Genomic DNA, 21809 nt, shown 5'->3' with positions numbered 1-21809 from the left:
AGACACAATTCCACAGACACACACAATTATACAGCCACACATACAATTGATGACGACTTGCCTTCATATGTGTCAAGACTGTAGTAAATGTGTTACACTTTTTTGCATATAAGTAATGATATTAAAATATTTTTAGTCTGAATAATGGACAGTTTATTTACAAACCTTTTTTTCTTGGTTTCCTACAACCTATTGAGATATAGTGTGAGACAGATAGCTGTATCTACGGAAGAGTAAACTTTTCATTTTAGAGGATGAAATAGTTTGACGTAGTTAGGAGTAATTAAAGGAATTAAAATATAGAATCTAACCACATTCACAAGAAGTAAGAAGTAGAAGAAGAAAATGGCAGTTTATTGAAATTAATTTACTAGGTGAAACACATACTGTAAGTAATTACTAAAATACTGTTTTCTTGTTCCCAGGAAAACTCCTCTGTGATGAGCTGCAGTCTGAATATGATGATGTGGAGAACAATGAGAATGATCCCATCTCAGGTGAGGGCTGTGGAAGCCATGGGGAGCTCACAGTGGGCGTGGGAGGTTCAGCAGGTCTTCAGATAGTTCACAGGGAACCATTCCAAAGTCAACTAGACCCAGGACCAGACCTTAACTGTGGTTCAGCTGCCAGGGGGTCTTCAGGGTTTAATCCCAGCACATTGAGAAAGAGGGTTTCTTACAGTGGGTCTGACTCAGTCTCTGGAGTCCCATCTGGAATCCCTGCTAAGAAACAATACATTTCTGAATAAACATCTATTATTCTATTAGTGTTTCCTATTCATATATTCTGTTTTCTATAGAGTTTATAACAGAAGTTTGGAAGAAAGATTTTATCCTAATCTCACTTGCTGTTCTTCTAAATTTAAATGTACCTATTGGGATGTTTTCACAATTAAACAATTACACAAATACAGCAGGGATTACCTGAGCATTTGAAAACCCTGGTAGGCATGTGTAACAATACTTATACTCATCCGAAATAGGGGATTAAACACAACAAATGTGTCATCATGGATAAAGTCAGAGAGCTCTCTGAAGAGTGCATATGAGGTTATTCACCAATCTCCCCTCAGAAGTGCCAGATGCTAACAGTCTATTATAGGAGGTGTTCCGTAAGTGTAATCCCTGACAAGGGAGGATTTACAAAATATTACATGGATGTAAATAAATATGATTTCTACTGGACTTTATGTACAGTACTATAGAAATTACATTATAACATTTTTAGATGTTTTTAAGCGAGACACATGATCTAAGACATACATCTGTTTTTGATGATTCTGTTTCTGTTTCATGGGGGATATGAAAAAATCTGGAGGGCACATATTCTGTATTTTTTAATTTTCTATTCTTGCCATGACATACTTCTGGGACTTTTTACATTAAGGGCTACTAGGTCTGAAGCAATGTACCCAGATATCAGAAGCTAGTTACTAGTGATTTTTTGGAATAAACTTTTGTATTCCAAAATGTGTACACTCTAAACAAAAGGCGAACATAGCTATAATTTCCTATATATCCTTTCAGTAAATAATTAATAATTATTAAATTCTAGTATTGACTTCTTTCACTAACATTTTCACATAATGGCAAGAATGCCCATTGCAAGTTTCTCAGTGTTGATTGTGCCACATGTATTTTGTCTCTTGACAGATGCTTCACACAATTTATATCTTTTCCACAACCTTGTTTCTTTGAGTAATGAGATCTTGAGGGTCTGTTTCTGTATGAAATACTCTGTTTTCTGTACCCTGTTCACCTCTTCTGCTGACTGTGTGTCTCTGGCAGGTGTCTCTGCCATTTCTCCTGAAGTGCAGAGTCTCCTGGCCACACAGCCCATTGAAGATGGATGTGACTATGATGATGTCGGAGTCTCCTGACCACACTACCCTCTGAAAAAGGATCTTAGTATGATTATGTCAGAGCACTGTGCAGCTTTGTAGAGGATTCATCCTGAAGTCAGATTAGAGTTTTTAACTGAGTAATACCATTATGATATGCCTTGTGTTTCTGAGTCATCCCTGTTAAAATACTGTTATATTTCCCTTAATGTATGTAGTTCTGTAGGTTATGAGGCGTTTGATTTCAGATTATCCAGTAACTGTACAGCTGAAAACCTGTACAGTACCCACACAGTCACTGTCCTAGTGAGACCTTGTTACTGTGTCTCCTGCTGTGTCTCTCAGGCTGTAAGACTGACCTGCACTTTTATACCTTTACATTGAGAGACACTGCACTACAACAGAAGGTCTATATGTCCTGCAATTCTGAGATAAGAACTGAATTGTGATTGTTGTTTCCCATTGTCTACTGATTACAGATGTGTGTCATTATCAGAACAAGTAGATACAACATTAATTAATGATCAGTTAATCTGGCCTGATTTCATGTCACTGCCACTTACAGCGTGCTACATATGGAAAATAATCTGCATACAATATAATTGCATCTGTATATTTAGATGCATAAAAGCATCTCACACACAGAAAAATGAAGAAAATAACTCTTACCACCATTCAACCCAGGACACAGCAGCGAGGCTCAAATTCTAGACTTTTTAATCTGAACTGATGACCCTTCTTTTCTAATGAGCTTTTCAAAGACTGAATGTAACCTACTGTATATGTTGCAAAGGAACAAGTAATAGGTTTATTCCATGCTGAAAAAAAGAAGAAAGAGAACACAACGTTTCGGCCGTGGAGCCTTCTTCAGGTGTGAGAGAGACAGGGCAGTAGGCAAAGGTAAAGTAGCGGGAGAACAAAGGTTGGGAGGGAGGAGGAGTGAGAGGCGGGAGCAGGGGACAGAAAGAGAGGCCAATCAAGAGGTGTGAAGTCAGAATGGGTGCAGAGAGGTGTGAAATGAAACTTCCAATGAATGGAGAAAATTTAAAAGAACAGTAGTCTGTCGTTAAGGGAAGGGAGAAGGTGTGATCCTAGCTGCAGAATAATTTTAGTTTCGGTGGTCTTTCTGATGTATGAGTTCGGAAAACCGTCTTTGAGAACACAGACGGAGAGATTAGAGTGGTCGTGGCCATCAGAGGTGAAATGAGAAACAATGGGCTTGGAGAGATCTTTAATCTTTACAGCCCTGACGTGTTCTCTGAAACGGTCTCCGAGTCTCCTTCCTGTTTCTCCAATGTAGATGGCTGGGCATTTACTGCAAGAGATACAGTAAATAAGGTTGCTGGAGGTACAAGATGCTGTCTGGGTGATCCGGAATTGTCCTGAGGGGCCTTGAATGAGTGTGGTGGTGGCTGTGTATTTGCAGGTGATACAGCGAGCTCTGTTGCAAGGGAAAGTGCCTGGTGTGGATGGTTGTTGAGGGCGGTCAAGGGAGCTGTGAACAAGGAGGTTACGCAGATTAGGTGGTCGGCGATATGAGATGATAGGGCGATCAGAAAAGAGGGCCCCAATGGAGGGATCATCCTGTAGGATGGAAAAGTTGTGGTTAATGGTCCTGGGGATAGGAAGTGTGTTAGGGTGGTAAGGAAGCACCAAAGGAATGTGATTGTTACGGCGGGAGCTCCTGATCGGGTTGATGGTCCGGGGGGTGTTTTTGGCTTGGGCAAGGACCCTGTCAATCACACTGCTGGGGTATCCTCTGTTGATGAAAAATGAGTACATTTCGAGGGCTTGGTTCTCGAAGTCGATGTCGTCGCTGCATATTTGTTGTAGCCGAAGGAACTGTGAAACTGTGAATCGTCGTCGTCGATTATGCAGCGACGACATCGACTTCGAGAACCAAGCCCTCAAAATGTACTCATTTTTCATCAACAGAGGATACCCCAGCAGTGTGATTGACAGGGCCCTTGCCCGAGCCAAAAACACCCCCCGGACCATCAACCCGATCAGGAGCTCCCGCCGTAACAATCGCATTCCTTTGGTGCTTCCTTACCACCCTAACACACTTCCTATCCCCAGGACCATTAACCACAACTTTTCCATCCTACAGGATGATCCCTCCATTGGGGCCCTCTTTTCTGATCGCCCTATCATCTCATATCGCCGACCACCTAATCTGCGTAACCTCCTTGTTCACAGCTCCCTTGACCGCCCTCAACAACCATCCACACCAGGCACTTTCCCTTGCAACAGAGCTCGCTGTATCACCTGCAAATACACAGCCACCACCACACTCATTCAAGGCCCCTCAGGACAATTCCGGATCACCCAGACAGCATCTTGTACCTCCAGCAACCTTATTTACTGTATCTCTTGCAGTAAATGCCCAGCCATCTACATTGGAGAAACAGGAAGGAGACTCGGAGACCGTTTCAGAGAACACGTCAGGGCTGTAAAGATTAAAGATCTCTCCAAGCCCATTGTTTCTCATTTCACCTCTGACGGCCACGACCACTCTAATCTCTCCGTCTGTGTTCTCAAAGACGGTTTTCCGAACTCATACATCAGAAAGACCACCGAAACTAAAATTATTCTGCAGCTAGGATCACACCTTCTCCCTTCCCTTAACGACAGACTACTGTTCTTTTAAATTTTCTCCATTCATTGGAAGTTTCATTTCACACCTCTCTGCACCCATTCTGACTTCACACCTCTTGATTGGCCTCTCTTTCTGTCCCCTGCTCCCGCCTCTCACTCCTCCTCCCTCCCAACCTTTGTTCTCCCGCTACTTTACCTTTGCCTACTGCCCTGTCTCTCTCACACCTGAAGAAGGCTCCACGGCCGAAACGTTGTGTTCTCTTTCTTCTTTTTTTCAGCATGGAATAAACCTATTACTTGTTCCTTTGCAGCCTACGCATGCTGACGCAGCTACCCACCTGAACTACTACTGTATATGTTGTTGTTTTTTGTGCTGAATGATTTTTTTTTTAAATCTTAATTACTCGGATAAGACAATAAGACTAGTGTTGATAAGATGATTGTTGAGCAGGCATCTGAATACACAGAATGAAAGTTTCATTCCTCCTCAGTGGCTTTTCTGGTTCTCCTTTTAGTTTAATTTAGCTTTTTATATTTGCAGAGGAAATGTTTAATATGTTGTTAATCTGATTTATTTACTACCCATTGAATGTACTGTATCACTTTGAATTAACCTTTTAAATAAAGCTTTACTTTTCATTGATCTGGTAAAAGTCATTTTCCTGTTCAGTAATAAAATAGTGAAAATGACAGTAGAATCTTGCACAACAATGTATCAATCTAAGATTGTTTTCCTCTCTAGCAATTTAGAATGATGTTTTAGAGTAGTACAGCTGTGAGCTTTTGAAAGGACGTACATTGTGTTTCCACATCATACTTCCTGATACAAATAATGTTTCCATGATGATAGAACTTCACAGATCCAGCAGCTTGGTAAAGAAGTATATTAATACTGTAGCCAGATGATGAATATCAAGGTATTGAGTGCTCAGTGCTTTGGGTTTAACTTCCCTGGCTGAAGAAAGCATAGTGCTGGTAAGAGATCAGTGTCTTCACATCCCCTCTCCAGGGAGAAAATCCTGCAGCAGTGGTGTTGCGGTGGAGGGAGGGGATAGAAAAGAGGTGCGCAGCACCCTCTGTAGCCAGAGAGCTGTTATTAGCAGGGAAGCAGAAGTATGAGGTTAGAATTTGACCTCCACCTAAACTTATCTGAATAACATTATATACAGATGCAGCCACTCAGAACACACAGTTTTTCTTCCAGTAAAAGTTGTGTGGTGCCTTATGCAATTCACTGGCCAAAGACGATCAATAGGTTGCACTTAAATGTTAGTGAAACATTTAATTAATTAATTCTGTTTCTCTACTGTGCATGTTTGAATCTACTTAATATTGAATATTAATATGGAATTTTACAACTAAGGCTAAATTTTGGTAGCTGAAAATAAAAACAGAAGTACTATATAGCACAATTTTGTTTTGATTTGAACCAATGTTTGCATCTCAATAATCCATTCATCCTTGAAAGAAGCAAAGGCAGATGTGTTTTGAATCTCACAATGATCCTGTTCTCAATCCAAAAGAAAGGTTTAATGTGATCCCACTAGAAAAATAGTCAATTTCCATCTGAAATGATGTCCCTTCAAACAATTTGTAATATCTCTAGAAGTTTATACAGTAGAAGCCTGGTTAATTGCTTAAATTTAAACTAATCAGGACTATGGGAATGAGATTTGATTTTGAACTGGGATTTAAATAAATAGGAACACTGCACTCCATTGTGCTTTTTGTATGACAAAAGGTGGGATTCCTGTGTTTTTGATAACTCAGTTGTTAGAGCGGAGGAATATAGTGGGAACAGTGAGGAATCCTTCGGTCTCTGGTTTGAATCTGGCTGGAAGAAAGGTGTTTTTTATTTTCTTTAATCAAAAAGTGAAAATTTGTCATTCACTTAGACGTCCAACGAAAGCTGAGTGAAAGGTGAAGAGCCTCCTGTTCTGAATTCTCCTCACGTTTTCTGGGCTTGTAGACTCCTCACTCTTCCTAAAAGTGCTGCAGATAAAGGTAGTTGTCGGGAGTTCAGTTCAGTGGTAGAGCACATGCCACTCATGTATGAGGCTGTTTCCATTCAGCGGGGTCATCACCCTGGATTTCTTCCTAAACGCGATATCTTTCCTTACTCGTGTGTGAATTTCAGCGCGACACATACGCATTTATCTGTTTTATAGAGATTCTATTTTAAATCAGTTAAAACGAAAGAAGCACTAATTAAATACATGTAGAAAACACATCTATCTAATTGACAAAAAGGGGCGATGTATTAGTAGTAGTGGAGCTGAGCTCTCAGTAGTGCAGTTGATGTTGTTAAATCACTTATTATGTTTTTAAACCACTATACTAAGCACTGGCATGGTGGTGTGTGCAATCCTACCCAACCTTTCTATCGACTGTATGAGTCTCCTGTTCCATCTCCAAATCTTTCCACACATTTTGCCTGTTTCACCACCGTTATCATTAGACTATAGCCACTAATACGAGAATACTGTTCTGAAAGACTGTCTTAAATAATAATGTTGAAAAGGGTAATGATAACAGTTTCTTCATTAAGGTAACCATACATTTGCCTGTATAGTACAACTTATTATCTGTATCTGCAAATCCCCAATATTATCTCATGAGAAACAGAAGTGTAGAGTCAAATCAAATTAAATAATACAACAAATCTATTCAATTAACACCCAGATGTAACAGAACTCATTTAAGACTTACACCCCTTTAAATATGTATTTCCTTAATTTCAGTTCTCTCCACCGGGATACCTGGAAATTCACAAAAGCATAATACAGCTACTAAAGTACTAATGTTAAAGATAACATTAAACTTTATTATTTAGATATCACGCTTTTATTAATAAAATATGTATTGATAAAATTCCTTGTGAATAATTGTAGTGTCTGGAAAGCAATTTTAGTTAAATATAAAAATAATTTTCAAACAAGTGGTGCATCAGTTCATTACTTAATGACGATATTATTTCCACTACATTCAGGACAGTTCCAATGTAATCTATTGTTCCGCTTAGTCTGCTACTTCAGTAACATCTAATGGGCAGCTGCTGTTATTTTAGGTTTGTTGCAATTGAGAACAGGTTCAGTACAGAGCTGCTGACAAATTTCAGAGGCCAAGTTTGTTGCAACTGACCCGTTGTAGCTACCAATCAGCAACAAGGAGAAACAAACATCAGTTTTGCCTTTTTTTTAAAAAAAAGGGAAACAGACTAGTAGTTATTGAGGTCATTTCAGGTACAATGTAAGAACTAAAGTTAACTAGTCCCACAGTAATGCGTGGGGTCCTATTAACAGAAAAAAAATAGTTGTAACCCAAAAACACAACAAACACAAAATGAGAAGTCTTCCGGGAACCTAGGTAAATCCCTGTAGTTGTCTAACAACTATAAAAAAACAACCAAACGCAACAACTTCAAAAGAAAAAGAACATTTAAAAACAAATCTGGGGAACAACAAAAACAGAATCTAATGCAAGAGCTTTATTAAGTCTTCAGTGCTCCACTCACCTCAGTAGACCTCTCTCATATATTTGTGTGCAGGTCAACTGGAGGTACACATTCCATGCTGAAAAGAGAAGGAAACACAATGTTTCAGCTGTGGAGCCTTCTTTGATTGTGACTCGAAATAAACCTTTACCTTTACTTGTTCGTTTGATGTTAATTTATCTCCATCAAATACCTAAGAGTATCTAAACTCGACAGTTGCTTTCAGTAGCTAAAGACACTGCGCCAGGTGAGGCTTGAACTCACAACCTCGACATGACTCCGCTGTGCACTGCTGTATAAGTACCGCGCGCTGACCGATTGCGCCACTGGAGCTGTGCGAGTTGTGCGCCTCATACAGACTGACGCTGCAGAAACAAAGGGTGAAAACGGTTTCGGTTGTGGATCCATCTCCTCATGGGGAAAAGCAACAGTAAAATAGCAAGGAAAATACAAGAAAAGAAACTGAAAGAATTGTGCTAACAGCAAAGAGGGACGGAGGGAGGTGGTCGGACAAGTAAATCAACCCGGCGGATTATTTGTAGGGACATTTTTGAGTCAATCAGCACACGGATCTCTTCATGTGCCTTAAGCTGTGCAGTTTGTATTTTCGATGTCGATAGGTTTCTTCAGAAGTCCAGTAAATTGACAATAATGGAGAACTAGCTGACGCACCCCGTCGTGAAGACCCTCTGTAAGGTGATTGCACGTTTCATTTTCAACTCGCCTCCTTTACACGCAATTGCAGCCCCGACAATGAGAGAAAGCATGAGAAATGGCTTCAATTTCAATGTGAATCGCAGTACAGGCTCGATGGCTTCACATCTTCCATCGATCACATAAAATTGCAGTAAAGCGCTCTAAATATGACTCTGAAGTACTGGGAAAGATGATTATTTTGAGCGTGCCTCCCAGGGTCTGCTACGAGGCTGAAGTTGGCTTCTTATTCGCCAGCTTCTTCTTCGCGTTTTTCGTTCCACCTTAAATGCTGCTGCTGTGATGTTATGTCGCCTTTCGCCTGTAGATGGCTCTCTTCGATCAGTACTAATCCGGCTGGAATACTGTAGACATCCTCAGTGAAAGGGGATATCCAAATAAATAGCGACTGTCCAAATTATATTTTTGTATGGAATATATTTCAGAAAATCGCAAACCAATTTTGAAAACTCACCATAACACGGACTTACACTGGGAAAAGGTGATTGCACTTTCTGCTTATTGCTACGGCCTTCCCCCCCAATTATGAAAATGTCTCACAGTTCTGACACCGACGTGTGAAAGACAATGTAACAGACTATCAAAATCCTGAAGTACAAAAAATTTTAATGCACCAGTTTTTTAAATATGACCCTCTGATCTTGGCATGTCAGAATACATTGGGAAAAAGTATGGCGCGAATTGCATGAATTGCAATGACACACATTGTTGAGAATATCACTGACCTTGCCGATATTTGCAGGGGATACGAATATTTTGTACATGTTGAACTACAACATGTAAAAATTGAGCTCCTTAGTCAATATCACTGGGAATGTCCAATAATGACGAACATCATTAGCTCCAAGGAAACTTAGACTCGCACATGGAGTTTTATCTTTGAATGGAGGGTGGGAGAATTCATTTATACTCTCGTTGCTCATTAGCTAAATTATTTTAAAAATATGACACAGATTTGTTCGAGAAACTTGTAATCGCCTTAAAGAGAGTCTTCTTGAAACTGTTCTCATACAACCAACATACAAATTACACATCTTAAGGAACATGAAGAGAAATCCTTGTACTAAATAACCTAAAACTGTTGCTGCAAATTATCACCAAGCTGTTTTATGTGTCTGACCACCTCTTTCCTACTTTGCAAAGAGCACAATTCTTTCTGTTTCTTCATCGCTATTTTACTGTCTCTTTCCCCCACGTGGAGATGGATCCACAGCAGAAACTTTAGGTCGGTTCCTGTTACTCTGTCCGATTGAAAGAGCTGTATTAAAGGCACTCCCATCTCTGCAGGAAAGTTATTGCTGCTCTCAACACAATATACTACAGCCAAATGTGATAGCGATACTGTCACTGCCTGTGGGCCACGTGTTCCTGCTGTCAGCCTATTATGTCATGTCCATCCACACCCAGAAACATTACTGCTGTAGCACAAGAGTTATATAGGTGTAGTCAATACAGCATGAATCTCTTAATCTCAGAACTGTGGGTTCAGCCCCCACATTGGGTCCCTCTGTGTCAATTTGATCCCCCCAATCCTCCTAGCAGGACCTGATGGCGTAACAGTGATACCCAGTGCCTTATATGACCTTTGCGTAATTCAACTTTCTTTCCACTTGATTCAGATTTTGATCTGAAATCATCGGCCAAACAAGAGTTTGTCTAAACAGAGGGAGATCTGCTCACAAGCAAGTATTAAACACTTCAGCATTTACTGTTCGAATACCACACTTTGTCAAAACACTGCCGCTTCTTAAGCTAATAAGTAATGGTTTTTGAGCACGCATTGTATTGTTAATGCTTATATTAAAAAAGCATAAATTCACATAATGGAATTTGGACTGAACAAAGTAGTCCAGCCCCTTTACAACATTACATACCCACTGATTAAAGCTTAAAACTACAGCAGCAGGAGTAACAATAATGGCAACAACATGTTTGGAGTTCGGCATTTCATTTATTCTGCGGAAACATCGTATCGGAATGAACTGCCCGAGATAAAAGAGTAATTGCGGCTTCAGATCGTTTTTACAGAGCATTACGTTGTTCTGTTCATACTGACTATACGCTTTAAATTTGTCATTTACTGCAAGCGTTGCTTTTCCAGGCTTTTCGGAAATTCCTCGCATTTGAGCCAGCACTAAAATATTTCATTCCCGTCGCTGAATACATCGTGGAAACGGTATTTGCAACGGAATGCTGTCACACATGAAACCTTTTTGTTATTCGGTTCTGAAGTTTGAAAATGAAAATAAAACGGGGGTCACTTCATAGGCTTGAAAGAAGTCCAAGCAGCATAAAAACCCGCGAATTCTCACAAAGGCTGCACCTTTCTTCTGCTGCTTTTATAAATCAGCCTTAAACATTTGAATGCATACCTTACTGCTGCTAATCACATTCACGTGTTTACGAAGCTTTTTTCTGTCCGTTATGTTTTTGCTAGTTTCTCCGTTTTCCTCGTACTGTGATTGTCAGCGAGCACAACAAGACTGAAACAGTGTAAAGGCAGGTAAAAAAGACAGGGTAAAACGCCTGACTGTCGGGAGTGCGATTTGAACCCGTGCCTCTATTTGGAGAGCGAAACACAAAGCTTAAAAGACACGAATATGTGAATTTGCTGTTTTAAACCGCTCGATTATCCTGAAGAAATGTGTGCTGATTGCAGTAGTTGCATCCGATTTTCCGTAACTTTAGGACGATTGATACGACTGGTTGAACACAATTTGTGGCGTTTAGCATGACATGGAAAACGGTACCGTAGCATTCGGGTCCGGACTACCAGACTCAGAAACAGTTTTTACCCCCGCACTATCAAACTATTAAACTCCCAGCCTCTCTCACTGTGACCTCACCTCTCACCTATGATCTGAATCTCACAGTGCCTTTTTTCTTACCAAAAACCCAAACACACATTGAAAATCTACCTCTACCATACATGTCAAAAGTTCACTCCCCATAATTTCTATCCCTTTATTTCATTCTTTTGATGCATGTTTTTGCACATAACCTGTTATCTTTTTGTTGTTTTGCACACTGCCTGTTGTTGTTTTTTGCACATCGGCTGTTGTCTCTGTCTTTCTTTTGTTATACAATTGTATTGTTGTTGTGTTTTTTTCTTTGTACTACTTATGTCCGAGAGCTAGCTAAATAGCATTTCGTTATACCATATACCTGCGTATGAGTATAATGACAATAAACTTGAACTTGAACTTGACATAGTCTTGCAGGCAGTATATTATTTTATCGTTTACTCGTTTAAAAAAACACGGTCTTCTCGTTCCTAACTCAGATTTTTAGTGCTTTCGAACGTTACTTCCAACCTGGACTGACAGCTCACCCGATCTGTTTGTGATCAGACCATGGAGTGGGGGGCTGTACCAAGCGCACGTTCCTTCCCAATGCTGAGGCGATCATTCGGAAGATGGGTGTGAAGAGAGACAAGCTTTGTCGACTAAAAAACAAGGCAGGATATGCAAGAATACTAATCACTGGCGACAGTTATGCTCTCTTACTATTGAGACTCCTACATTGCGATTTTTTTGAAGACTTTGAAACTAAAGGAAAGCAGTGACAAAAGAAACAGGCACAGGCGGGGTTTGAACCCACGATCTCCGGTTTACGAGACAGACGCGTTACCACTTGGCCACCGTCCCTTTGAGTAAAGGGGGGAATAATGTTGTTCAAATTATTTTTTTCTGAATGTGGTTTACATCGCCTGGAGGCAGCAACAACAATAAAAGGGATACTTAACAAGGAGATACGCTGTAGCAGTGCGACTCCAACAGATGCTCCTGAAGAGACTGGAGGTTTAAGTCAGCTCCTTAGAACGCTCGGCCGCGTTACTCTCAACAGCGGCTCTTTAGCTCTTGTTGTTTGACCTAGTGGTTTTATAACGCGTGGAAACGACCGCAACTTCGTTTTCTGAGATGCTTTCTCTCACGTGGTGAAATCTCGACCTCTTTGGCATCTCTGGCTTTAGTTCTTCTGTAGAGCAGGCTTTCACACCTCTGCTTATAGTGCCCTTGAAGTCATTTTATTTTTACAGGAAGACGCATTCCCTAACGACCTCTCCTGTTTTAGAAATGCTTTATAAGGCGTGTTTGATTCAACGGACAAACAGTATACTAATTGTACAATGCAGATCTATGCGGCATTCGTACTGGATTTGACTGGGATTCTGAAATACTTCTTGCAAAGGTATTCAGACTTTCTAGAACCTATAATACAACCACAGACCTGAAACTCCCTAGCTTCCAATCTCTGATGTTGCTGTCCTTAAACTCGGACGTGATGTTCTGCAGACGTGCGGTGTCTCTTTACTCTCGTTGTTTTCAAAACGACCTCCATTGTCGGGCGCAGTTGAAGTGGAACTGACCTGACTGCACAGGAAAGTACGGAATGATAAAATGTTTCTACGGCTCAAAATGTCCCTTCAGACCCTCGTCATGTCTCTTTGAGGAACGGGCAGGTAGAGAGGTTTAACAGATGCTCATGATGTTTCACACGGGGTGTTACCTGTTGTAGTGTTTCAAAAGATGTGTTAACGGACCACAGATTATCTTGAAAAGATTTGGGTTTGTACTGGCTGGGATTCAAACCCGATTTAATTATTTGGAAGGCACCTGTAGCACCAACGCACTTCCGAGAAGCACCTGCAAATAATCACAATCCTCTCTCTCACCTACAAAGTTAAGGAGACACAGACGTCCAATGAAAACTAATTTTAATTCACTCAAGGCTCCACTCTTTTGTTGTGATGTCATTTTAATTAATATTAGCTTTGATAAGGTGTCGTTTTTGCCTCTTAAAGTAAAAGTCTGCTCCTTTCTTCCTGGTATAGAAATAACATGTTCCATCTTTGTTTAAAAACACCACTAAAAGTAAATTATTCAGCTCTAACGCCTGTGTGCATTGACAAGACATCTCAAAAGGACTTATCAAATAAGAACACGATCCTTCCTGTTACCATTCCTGTGGTTGGGGCGTTACAACATTTGCAGACAGGGCTTTATCACTCGAGTTGTACAGAACAAGTGTGCATCGGTCCATGAAAATCATCAGTAGTGCTGTTTTTCTATGCATAGTTTAATCAAGAGCACATAAAAGATGTAAAAAGCTTTCAAATAAAACAGAATTGAAAGACAGTCGAGTAAGGAGGTAGAAAAAAAGCACTCCCCCGTCTGGGAATTAACCACCGTCGCACGTGTGACTGGATACAAAAATAATATATTAATTTTTTCCCAGTCTCTTGAAGCTTCAATGCGATTATTTTTCCTTCCTTATTTCTTCATTCCCATTAATTTACTCTGTAGTAGAGGAAACGCGAAAGTAGGAAACTGCAGGCATTCTTCATGAATGGTGGATTGTGATCAGTGAGCATCTGCACATCTCTAAGTCTGTTCCACTACCTTTTCCATCGGGGATGTAGCTCAGTGGTAGAGCGCATGCTTCGCATGTATGAGGTCCCGGGTTCAATCCCTGGCATCTCCAGGTGCTTTATATTACAGTACTCACATTGCAATCTTCTGTTGAGTGAGAACTCTTTGCTCGTGTTCAGAGAGAGCCAGGTTTACACAATTAAACTCGACGTGCCGCAGAGTTGCGCTGCTGTTTTAAATGTACCTCATTTAGTTCTGTTAAATCCTAAATTATTTGAACTAGTAATTTAGTTCAAATTCAGGAAGTCCAGAGATTGCTTCACACTTGTCGTGACTGTTGCAGAAAACACCTGTTGAATCTCACCCGGGATTTCTTGAGAGATCATTCAGCGAGCGAATCCTCCTTCTGAACTCCGCACTAAACTGAAAGCTTCACGAACTCCTCACTGCGTGTCCTGTACTGTTACAAATGCTCTCGTCTAGATGTGAAGCACAGCCATAAACACACTTTGAACTTTTTCCGTTTGCTTAGGTAAATGCAAAAGAGCATGACAAGTATTGATCGAATAAAATATCCATGGCACAACTCGAGAAAGTACTGAAGGACTACACATCGACTTTTGATGATTACAAGAGATTCAAGAAACACAACCGTCCGCACCTGGGTTTGGATCCTGAACGCTAGAGTTAAAAGAACATAAGCGACGGATATGACCTATAAACTCTCTTAATTGTCTTATAGTTTATGAAATAAAACAATTTCTTAATAATTTCTTACTGTTGATAGACGATTTATTGAATTTTAACAAAATCACAATTACAAACTTTTTCGGTTAAACTGTTATTCACATACTCTAACGTAAATAAACGTTAGTGTCTTCCGGTGTGTGAGCCAATTTCTCCAAAAAATATTTGTTAGTCTGTCAGGAGGCTGTGCAAGGTGTTAAGAAATAGAATTTCTAAAAGACAGGCTCCCTAAGCTTAACATCAAGGCAGAAAAAATGCTGTTTTCTCTACAGAAATGCTCTTTAAATTTCAGCACTGTTGCAACTCCCTTTATAAAGGGTGTGCACACATATACAACCAAGGCATTGAAAGTTTTTTTTTAATTATTGTTCCAAAAAATGTTCCATTTGTTTTCTTTTTAATGTTGTTGATTAAAAGATTGTATTAAATGTGAAAAAAAATCTGAATGTGAAAAAAGGTCAAAATGCTATTGAAAAAATCAGTAATGTGAGGAAAGATTAATTGCGGGAGCCCCTTACCTCCCCATGTCATGCTGTATTTCTCACTCATTCTACTGGGAGTGGTGCCGTCGCTTCTGGATAAAGTCTGTCAGTGGTCATTCCAGACGGGTCAGGTATGACTGCTCTTCGGCACAAGAGACACGTAACTTGCGAGGATCCCGACAGTGTCGACTTTCTTTCAGAGCCCGTATAGCTCAGTCGGTAGAGCATCAGACTTTTAATCTGAGGGCCCAGGGTTCAACTCCCTGTTCGGGCGGTTGTACTGTTCTTAAGTCTATTGTGAATGTCATTCTAAATAGTCTTTTATCTTTCACTCTTCTAGCTTTACTGTGGTTATTTTAAATGTCCATTGCTTGTATTTTCTTTAGTGTTTCATTTCACAAACCGAAAATGTTCAAGTAGATCATGTTACTACACTCCACATAGATAATCTAATTGAAATCACAGTAGAGTACAGGACACGCAGTGAGGAGCTCACACAGTGAGTACTCTTGAATACGACAAGAGGAAAGGCACACTGCACATCTGCAGAACATCACGTCCGAGTTCACAGCGACAGCAGAGGTTGGAAGCGAAGTAGTTTTTTATTACTCGCTCGCTGAACGATCTCTCAAGAAACCTCGGTTGAGATTTAACGGGTGTCTAATAATCACGTTCAAAAAGGTGACGATAAGTTTTGTTTTTAACTAGGTAGCCTTAATGGCAACACGGTGTGAGTAGATATTAAAGCAGCTGCAGACAGAGTACCCGTAATGGCAACACATTTCTGCTTTGAGTTCGGCTTTTCTTATTTCTTCTGCAGAACCAGTGGTATCGGAATATACTGATCCGCATAAGAAGGCTTTCGGGTTCTGATCATTTTTATTAAGCGCTGCTCTAAACTTTACATTTGCTCGGGCTAGTTTTCCCCATGAAAAAAGGACATATCCCTAATTACATGATTTCACTTTTCTTATCAACGAGTAGAAATAAAATATATACTTCATTATAAGTACCACAGGCAAGATGGCTGGTGGTCTAAGGCATTGCGTTCAGATCGCAGTTACCCCTGGAGACGTTTGTTAAAATCTCACTTCTAATAAAGAGGTCTTTCTCGTTAGAGTAGAAACGATAGAAGCCTTAAGCGGGAAAAAAATCACAACATCTCGCATTTCACGTGTTCAATGTTAACTGTCTCAGTGGTTGCCTCGGTGATTGATGGCTCTTCTCCCTCGCAGGGTGACGGCAAACTTCTTCAGAGAGGGAGTCTCCCACGCACGGCTTTTCTTTATCAAGAGCTGAGACAACAGAAACAGACTTCAAACTGACATGAATTACTTCTTGAGCGTTTATGATCGTCTTTAAAAGCTGAGAGCAGGTGAAAAAGTCTTTGGAAATGAGGAAATGACTGCTGACAGTAAACAGAGCTGACGCTCAGCTGCAGACAAGCGCTCCTCGTTAGTATAGTGCTGAGTACCCCCGCTTGTTGTGCGGGAGACTGGGGTACGTTTCTGTGACAGGGCGCTGGTTTATTTTTTTAACAACCTGACTTTACTTAAAAAGTGTGTACTGTATACTACGTTTCGGACTAGTTACTGCGGTAGAATATGGAGATCATCTCCAGCTTTGAGCTCAACTGCAACAAGAAGTCATGCTAAATGTAGTATTGTGAGTAGACATCGTGAGACAACAGAACGAGAGAGTAGAAGGCGGGAATATAAGGTGTAAGGGCGTGATCTGTGTAGTTAATAAAATAGTTAAAATAATATAAAAACGTCTCTTTATTAAGATACACAACATTTATGGCGACGAGAGATGAGTGCTTGACGGACTCAAAGCGAGCAGAACACTGCAGATTTTAGTTCTCTTGCTGGTAGAAACGAGCTTCTGAATTTTCGGACTTTTCGTTTAGCTTGCGCCATGGAAGATATGGCAACCGCGCCGAGAAGCTTTGCTTATGCCCAGCTTTTTCCACCGCTTCTACTGAACCTCGGAGCTGCAGGAGGAAGGGCTGACTTTAGAAAGAGCTCTTAAAGTCGCTAGAATTCATGAAGCAGCTCAAGCAGAATCAAGAATGCTTTCTGACCACAGTGACAAAGTGACACTGAACGGGGCGCTCGCTCAAACTTTACAAACAAAAGCCGAGCAGCAGGACGCAGTCATGCTAGAGATATAGAAGAACAGGGGACGGCTGACATTACATGTTACAGGTGCGGACTAACAACGCACAAAGCAGATGAATGCGGAGCGTGAACAGCAAAATGTCTACACTGTAAGAAAACAGGACATTATGCACACGTCTGCAGAACATCACGTCCGAGTTTAAGGACAGCAACATCAGAGATTGGAAGCTAGGGAGTTTCAGGTCTGTGGTTGTAATATAGGTTCTAGAAAGTCTGAATACCTTTGCAAGAAGTATTTCAGAATCCCAGTCAAATCCAGTACGAATGCCGCATAGATCTGCATTGTACAATTAGTATACTGTTTGTCCGTTGAATCAAACACGACTTATGAAGCATTTCTAAAACAGGAGAGATCGTTAGGGAATGCGTCTTCCTGTAAAAATAAAATGACTTCAAGGGCACTATAAGCAGAGGTGTGAAAGCCTGCTCTACTGAAGAACTATAGCCAGAGATGCCAAAGAGGTCGAGATTTCACCACGTGAGAGAAAGCATCTCAGAAAACGAAGTTGCGGTCGTTTCCACGCGTTATAAAACCACTAGGTCAAACAACAAGAGCTGAAGAGCCGCTGTTGAGAGTAACGCGGCCGAGCGCTCTAAGGAGCTGGCTTAAACCTCCAGTCTCTTCAGGAGCATCTGTTGGAGTCGCACTGCTACTGCGTATCTCCTTGTTAAGTATCCCTTTTATTGTTGTTGCTGCCTCCAGGCGATGTAAACCAGATTCAGAAAAAAAATAATTTGAACAACATTATTCCCCTGTTTGTTTGAAGGCGCGGTGGCCAAGTGGTAAGGCGTCGGTCTCGTAAACCGAAGATCGTGGGCTCAAACCCCACCTGTGCCTGTTACACTTGTCACTGCTTTCCTTTAGTTTCAAAGTCTTCAAAAACTCGCAATGTAGGAGTCTCAATAGTAAGAGAGCATAACTGTCGCCAGTGATTAGTATTCTTGCATATCCTGCCTTGTTTTTTAGTCGACAAAGCTTGTTTCTCTTCACACCCATCTTCCGAATGATCACCTCAGCATTGGGAAGGAACGTGCGCTTGGTACAGCCCCCCACTCCATGGTCTGATCACAAACAGATCGGGTGAGCTGTCAGTCCAGGTTGGAAGTAACGTTCGAAAGCACTAAAAATCTGACTTAGGAACGAGAAGACCGTGTTTTTTTAAACGAGTAAACGATAAAATAATATACTGCCTGCAAGACTATGTCAAGTTCAAGTTCAAGTTTATTGTCATTATACTTATACACAGGTATATGGTATAACGAAATGCTATTTAGCTAGCTCTCGGACATAAGTAGTACAAAGAAAAAAACACAACAACACAACAACAATACAATTGTATTACAAAAGAAAGACAGAGACAACAGCCGATGTGCAAAAAACAACAACAGGCAGTGTGCAAAACAACAAAAAGGTAACAGGTTATGTGCAAAAACATGCATCAAAAGAATGAAATAAAGGGATAGAAATTATGGGGAGTGAGCTTTTGACATGTATGGTAGAGGTAGATTTTCAATGTGTGTTTGGGTTTTTGGTAAGAAAGAAGGCACTGTGAGGTTCAGATCATAGGTGAGAGTGAGAGAGGCTGGGAGTTTAATAGTTTGATAGTGCGGGGGTAAAAACTGTTTCTGAGTCTGGTAGTCCGGACCCGAATGCTCCGGTACCGTTTTCCATGTCATGCTAAACGCCACAAATTTTGTTCGTCCAGTCGTATCAATCGTCCTAAAGTTACGGAAAATCGGATGCAACTGGTGCAATCAGCACCCATTTCTTCAGGATAGTCGAGCGTTTTAAAACAGCAAATTCACAGATTCGTGTCTTTTAAGCTTTGTGTTTCGCTCTCCAAATAGAGGCACGGGTTCAAATCCCACTCCCGACAGTCAGGCGTTTTACCCTGTCTTTTTTACCTGCCTTTACACTGTTTCAGTCTTGTTGTGCTCGCTGACAATCACAGTACGAGGAAAACGGAGAAACTACTTAGCAAAAACATAACTGACAGAAAAAAGCTTCGTAAACACGTGAATGTGATTAGCAGCAGTAAGGTATGCATTCAAATGTTAAAGGCTGATTTATAAAAGCAGCAGAAGAAAGGTGCAGCCTTTGTGAGAATTCGCGGGTTTTTATGCTGCTTGGACTTCTTTCAAGCCTATGAAGTGACCCCCGTTTTATTTTCATTTTCAAACTTCAGAACCGAATAACAAAAAGGTTTCATGTGTGACAGCATTCCGTTGCAAATACCGTTTCCACGATGTATTCAGCGACGGGAATGAAATATTTTAGTGCTGGCTCAAATGCGAGGAATTTCCGAAAAGCCTGGAAAAGCAACGCTTGCAGTAAATGACAAATTTAAAGCGTATAGTCAGTATGAACAGAACAACGTAATGCTCTGTAAAAACGATCTGAAGCCGCAATTGCTCTTTTATCTCGGGCAGTTCATTCCGATACGATATATCCGAAGAATAAATGAAATGCCGAACTCCAAACATGTTGTTGCCATTATTGTTACTCCTGCTGCTGTAGTTTTAAGCTTTAATCAGTGGGTATGTAATGTTGTAAAGGGGCTGGACTACTTTGTTCAGTCCAAATTCCATTATGTGAATGTATGCTTTTTTAATATAAGCATTAACAATACAATGCGTGCTCAAAAACCATTACTTATTAGCTTAAGAAGCGGCAGTGTTTTGACAAAGTGTGGTATTCGAACAGTAAATGCTGAAGTGTTTAATACTTGCTTGTGAGCAGATCTCCCTCTGTTTAGACAAACTCTTGTTTGGCCGATGATTTCAGATCAAAATCTGAATCAAGTGGAAAGAAAGCTGAATTACGCAAAGGTCATATAAGGCACTGGGTATCACTGTTACGCCATCAGGTCCTGCTAGGAGGATTGGGGGGATCAAATTGACACAGAGGGACCCAATGTGGGGGCTGAACCCACAGTTCTGAGATTAAGAGATTCATGCTCTATTGACTGCGCCTGTATAACTCTTGTGCTACAGCAGTAATGTTTCTGGGTGTGGATGGACATGACATAATAGGCTGACAGCAGGAATACGTGGCCCACAGGCAGTGACAGTATCGCTATCACATTTGGCTGCAGTATATTGTGTTGAGAGCAGCAATAACTTTCCTGCAGAGATGGGAGTGCCTTTAATACAGCTCTTTCAATCGGACAGAGTAACAGGAACGGACCAAAAGTTTCTGCTGTGGATCCATCTCCACGTGGGGGAAAGAGACAGTAAAATAGCGATGAAGAAACAGAAAGAATTGTGCTCTCTGCAAAGTAGGAGAGAGGTGGTCAGACACATAAAACAGCTTGGTGATAATTTGCAGCAACAGTTTTATGTTATTTAGTACAAGGATTTCTCTTCATGTGACTTAAGATGTGTAATTTGTATGTTGGTTGTATGAGAACAGTTTCTTCTAAAGTCCTGTCAATTGACAGTGGAGAGCTAGCTGGTGCACATCTTCAAGAAGACTCTCTTTAAGGCGATTACAAGTTTCTTGAACAAATCTGTGTCATATTTTTAAAATAATTTAGCTAATGAGCAACGAGAGTATAAATGAATTCTCCCACCCTCCATTCAAAGATAAAACTCCATGTGCGAGTCTAAGTTTCCTTGGAGCTACTGATGTTCGTCATTATTGGACATTCCCGGTGATATTGACTAAGGAGCTCAAATTTTACGTGTTGTAGTTCAACATGTACAAAATATTCGTAACCCCTGCAAATATCGGCAAGGTCAGTGATATTCTCAACAATGTGTGCTATTGCAATTCGTGCAATTCGTGCCATACTTTTTCCCAATGTATTCTGACATGCCAAGATCAGAGGGTCATATTTAAAAAACTGGTGCATTAAAATTTTTTGTACTTCAGGATTTTGATAGTCTGTTACATTGTCTTTCACACGTCGGTGTCAGAACTGTGAGACATTTTCATAATTGGGGGGGAAGGCCGTAGCAATAAGCAGAAAGTGCAATCACCTTTTCCCAGTGTAAGTCCGTGTTATGGTGAGTTTTCAAAATTGGTTTGCGATTTTCTGAAATATATTCCATACAAAAATATAATTTGGACAGTCGCTATTTATTTGGATATTCCCTTTCACTGAGGATGTCTACAGTATTCCAGCCGGATTAGTACTGATCGAAGAGATCCATCTACAGGCGAAAGGCGACATAACATCACAGCAGCAGCATTTAAGGTGGAACGAAAAACGCGAAGAAGAAGCTGGCGAATAAGAAGCCAACTTCAGCCTCGTAGCAGACCCTGGGAGGCACGCTCAAAATAATCATCTTTCCCAGTACTTTAGAGTCGTATTTAGAGCGCTTTACTGCAATTTTATGTGATCGATGGAAGATGTGAAGCCATCGAGCCTGTACTGCGAT

The 21809-nt window shown here is 40.7% G+C and overlaps 4 non-coding genes across 4 annotated transcripts; 3 read left to right on the top strand and 1 right to left on the bottom strand.

Annotated features, from left to right (window-relative positions):
• Positions 1–8170: 8170 nt before the first annotated feature.
• Positions 8171–8264, bottom strand: trnai-uau (transfer RNA isoleucine (anticodon UAU)). Its single transcript has 2 exons — positions 8227–8264; positions 8171–8206 (listed from the first exon to the last, which is right to left on the bottom strand). It is a non-coding gene; the product is annotated as a tRNA-Ile (tRNA).
• A 5793-nt stretch (positions 8265–14057) lies between these two features.
• trnaa-cgc (transfer RNA alanine (anticodon CGC)) lies at positions 14058–14129 on the top strand. Its single transcript has one exon. It is a non-coding gene; the product is annotated as a tRNA-Ala (tRNA).
• Positions 14130–15447: 1318 nt separating this feature from the next.
• On the top strand, positions 15448–15520 carry trnak-uuu (transfer RNA lysine (anticodon UUU)). Its single transcript has one exon. It is a non-coding gene; the product is annotated as a tRNA-Lys (tRNA).
• A 2672-nt stretch (positions 15521–18192) lies between these two features.
• On the top strand, positions 18193–18264 carry trnat-cgu (transfer RNA threonine (anticodon CGU)). The gene has a single exon. It is a non-coding gene; the product is annotated as a tRNA-Thr (tRNA).
• Positions 18265–21809: the final 3545 nt, after the last annotated feature.

The sequence above is a fragment of the Atractosteus spatula genome, unplaced genomic scaffold, assembly GCF_055471065.1.
Source record: "Atractosteus spatula isolate fAtrSpa1 unplaced genomic scaffold, fAtrSpa1.hap1 Scaffold_54, whole genome shotgun sequence".
Taxonomy (NCBI): domain Eukaryota; kingdom Metazoa; phylum Chordata; class Actinopteri; order Semionotiformes; family Lepisosteidae; genus Atractosteus; species Atractosteus spatula.
This window is presented reverse-complemented; position numbering and strand designations above follow the sequence as displayed.